Genomic DNA, 4,390 nt, shown 5'->3' with positions numbered 1-4,390 from the left:
AGCAACTTGTACAACATCAACGTGCAACGTCATTTGATTCATTCGCTGCCCTTTGTCAGGACACTCCTGGACGAATGTCTCCCGAAGCCATGTCACCCACGGCTTTTTTTGTTTCGTCCATACTTCACCACGCTGGTAAGTGAAGGGTTCGTGAGGTCTGGGCCCAGGCCCACTGATGTTAGCTGTGGCCGGGAAACGGAACGATGGTTTTGTTGGGTTTATCCTTGCAGCATGCCGACCATTGCACCACCATACCCATGAACATCTTATCAGTGCCCTACCTTATTACGCGACAATTCAGACCTTATTGGTCACCCCGTGCCCTTAGAAATTTAAACGTTCGTCCTACACAAACGTTCGCCCCATCACAAGGGAGAAAGACAAACAAATAGACAAAAAATGGTGTCCGTATTGAAATGGAGCTGACAACTCAATTTCCCTGGACACGAATTTGGGTTAAACTGAATAGGTCCACAGCTATGCGCCAATCGCCACTGTTCTACCGCAAAATTAAATAAACTGCTTTGATGTAAAAAAACATCAACAAACACCATGAAGAGAAGCAACACGTTTACACAAATGGAATATGAAGTACAAACTAAATTAGGTACATCAACAATCAACAGCAATTGCGTTCAACGTCACCACATCGACTACAACCACTTGGAAGAGGATAAATGCCCATTGCTTAAACGCACGTTCAATTGTTGAGCACATTAACCACGTTAACTACCTCGCCTGGTATACAGGAGGTCGTGGGTTCGGTCCCGACCCTGACACCTGCTGCTGTATATGTGGAGTTTGCGTGTCTCTCACTATCATCATCATCATCACGGTGGCTAGGAGATGTTAACGATCTCGCCTGGTATACAGGAGGTCGCGGGTTTGATCCCGACCCTGACACCTGCTGTATATGTGGAGTTTGCGTGTCTCTCACTATCATCATCATCATCACGGTGGCTAGGAGATGTTAACGATCTCGCCTGGTATACAGGAGGTCGTGGGTTCGATCCCGACCCTGACACCTGCTGTATATGTGGAGTTTGCGTGTCTCTCTCCCCGTGGTCGTGTGGATTTTTCTCCGGGTCCTCCGGTGTCCTCCTTCCACATGTGGAATCAAGACGCCGTTTAGAGTATTTGGCGGTTGTGCATTACCACGTGATGATAAGCCACTTCGCTCAGCTATCATTTGTGGCCGGGTCGCTTCTGCGAAAGAGCAGCATATACCAGTGGGCATTGCCTGGTCAAATAAAAGTAGTAATGGTAGTAGTACACGTGGAGTTGAAGCGTTTCCCCCATCGTGTACCGCGGGTTTTAGGCAGACACTGTTTTTATGTTTGCACACATTCAAAATGCTGTACGCGTACTCAGAAAGAAATTGGCAAAACATGCCCAAACCAGGGCACTCGTTGAGAAATAAAAAGAAAAGCGATGCTGCCCACGCTCAACCCGGCTCAGCTACCATGATCTCACTAGACGTGGCACATCACAAGTCGAGTTGCCCACAGGCTAGAGCCGTGGCAGCAATATCTACTTACGTGTGTGACGGACAATACACGTGTCAGCGCACGGGGAACACGTGTTAGGGCCTAACCATGCCTGTCAGGGCATCGTGACATGTGTGTCGGCACGTAAAGGACACGTGTAAAGTCATGGGCGGTGGAGGAGTAGGAGGAGGAGGAGGGGGGAGGCATTTGTCGGGGCGTGAGGAGCGCATGCCCTGAACACAATCGCGTGGAGAAGGCGGCATCGTCAGGGGTCTCACAGCCCAGACACTCGACCACTCGGCTTGACACATGTTGGCCATGCGTGCAAGGGGGACATCCATTTAGTCGGTGCGCAAAAATCTGTCAAAGCTTGACCCCCCCCTCCCCCCCTTCCCTGTCCGCACGCGGACTTTTTACACCAACCCCCCCTCCTCCCCCGAATCCTATAGAACGGCCGATATTTAATCTACGCAGAAACGATCAAGGATTAATAATATTGACGTGTTTAAGCAAACAGATAGTCCACCGCCGGACTATCTAACTCTATTGAGGGCCAATGTAGACAAATTATTTTCGAGGCTTCACCCCCCCCCCCCCCCATTGCGAGTAGACTCCCCATACGCAAGCAACGCATTTGGGTTAACCCCCCCCCCCTCCTCACCCCTCCATGCGTACGTACTGAATGGATGGCCCCCTAGCTGCCGCCCTACCCCAGCGCGATGTGACTGAGAGAGGGAGAGAGAGATGGTGACACGCGTGATGGGACTGAGAGAGAGATGGTGACACGCGTGATGGGACTGAGAGAGAGATGGTGACACGCGTGATGGGACTGAGAGAGAGATGGTGACACGCGTGATGGGACTGAGAGAGAGATGGTGACACGCGTGATGGGACTGAGAGAGAGATGGTGACACGCGTGATGGGACTGAGAGAGAGATGGTGACACGCGTGATGGGACTGAGAGAGAGATGGTGGCACGCGTGATGGGACTGAGAGAAAGATGGTGACACGCGTGATGGGACTGAGAGAGAGATGGTGACACGCGTGATGGGACTGAGAGAGAGATGGTGACACGCGTGATGGGACTGAGAGAGAGATGGTGACACGCGTGATGGGACTGAGAGAGAGATGGTGACACGCGTGATGGGACTGAGAGAGAGATGGTGACACGCGTGATGGGACTGAGAGAGAGATGGTGGCACGCGTGATGGGACTGAGAGAGAGATGGTGGCACGCGTGATGGGACTGAGAGAGAGATGGTGGCACGCGTGATGGGACTGAGAGAGAGATGGTGACACGCGTGATGGGACTGAGAGAGAGATGGTGACACGCGTGATGGGACTGAGAGAGAGATGGTGACACGCGTGATGGGACTGAGAGAGAGATGGTGACACGCGTGATGGGACTGAGAGAGAGATGGTGACACGCGTGATGGGACTTGCTCCGGCAGGACATAGACTAAAATTGGAACGATACAGAGAAGATTAGCATGGCCCCTGCGCAAGGATGACACGCAAATTCGTGAAGCGTTCCATATTTTTCAGCCTGGGCATCTTCCGCGCTCTGGTCGGAGTCAGGGTGTGTTGGCTGGAGTTCCGCCATGCGCGGCTGACCCACGCCGTGCCGGCATTCAAAGAGCAGTGGGTGATGGAGGAGGCCGTGTGCTCGGTGGCAGATGACGGGGAGCTTTGCATGCTGATATGAGCTACCCGTCGGAGGCCGTCGGACTGCGAGAAGGGCTGTGTGCAGAAAGAGAGAGAGCGAGAGAGTGAGCGAGAGGTGGCGGTTTACATGAAGCAACGTTATTTAAAAAAAAAATACGAAATGATGAACGAAGCAAAGTTCCGAATACACCGAGCATCTTCTTGTTTCCACTGATCGTAAAAAAGAGAGAGAGATGGTAACACGCGTGATGGGACTGAGAGAGATTGTGACACGCGATGGGACTGAGAGAGAGATGGTGACACGCGATGGGACTGAGAGAGATTGTGACACGCGATGGGACTGAGAGAGAGATGGTGACACGCGATGGGACTGAGAGAGAGATTGTGACACGCGATGGGACTGAGAGAGATTGTGACACGCGATGGGACTGAGAGAGAGATTGTGACACGCGATGGGACTGAGAGAGAGATTGTGACACGCGATGGGACTGAGAGAGAGATTGTGACACGCGATGGGACTGAGAGAGAGATTGTGACACGCGATGGGACTGAGAGAGAGATTGTGACACGCGATGGGACTGAGAGAGAGATTGTGACACGCGATGGGACTGAGAGAGAGATGGTGACACGCGTGATGGGACTGAGAGAGAGATTGTGACACGCGCGCCTTCCCAAACTTTTCCGAGTCGCCCTTGGGAAAGAAGGGGGGGGGGATAAAAAAAAAACTAGAAGGTTGCTCTGTCGCCATACCTCAATGGGCCATTTGCATGAAGCGTCGCTGATCGTGCGCTACGTTTGCCTCTGTCGGGCTGGGCTCCGGTCATTACAAGGAATGTTGCTTGGTTGGCATGCGTTCCTGATGAAAGGAAGTTAATGGGGCCCTCCCTGTGCAATATCAGCCCCCCCACCCACCCACCTTGCAAAAGGTTTCTATTTGGCTATTTGGTGTTTGAACATCTTAACACCTGTTTTGTTATTCCTGGTTCTTTCGGTAAAGTCACGTAGAAGGGAAAGAACCAAGAATATGAATTCCTGCAGTCACGAAAGCTTAAAATCGGAATTTAACCTGTTTATTTGCCAGAAAGGCTAAAACCTTCGATTTGAAGCTTTCGTGACTGCAGGGATTCATCTTCTTGGTTCTTTCGGTAAAGTCACGTAGAATGGAAATAATAAAATAATAAAAATAAAACATAATAAAATAATTCTCACGACGTTTCGGCCACAACGCAAGCAGCCGTC

General features: G+C 51.3%; 1 non-coding gene across 1 annotated transcript; it reads left to right on the top strand.

Annotated features, from left to right (window-relative positions):
- The first annotated feature begins 2,922 nt into the window (after nt 1-2,922).
- On the top strand, nt 2,923-3,028 carry LOC144731326 (U6 spliceosomal RNA). Its single transcript, XR_013587948.1, has one exon. It is a non-coding gene; the product is annotated as a U6 spliceosomal RNA (small nuclear RNA).
- Nucleotides 3,029-4,390: the final 1,362 nt, after the last annotated feature.

Source organism: Lampetra planeri, chromosome 38 (genome assembly GCF_965212315.1).
Source record: "Lampetra planeri chromosome 38, kcLamPlan1.2.h2, whole genome shotgun sequence".
In the NCBI taxonomy this organism is placed as follows: domain Eukaryota; kingdom Metazoa; phylum Chordata; class Hyperoartia; order Petromyzontiformes; family Petromyzontidae; genus Lampetra; species Lampetra planeri.
Note: the sequence above shows the minus strand (reverse complement) of the source record. Positions and strands in the feature narration are given on the sequence as shown.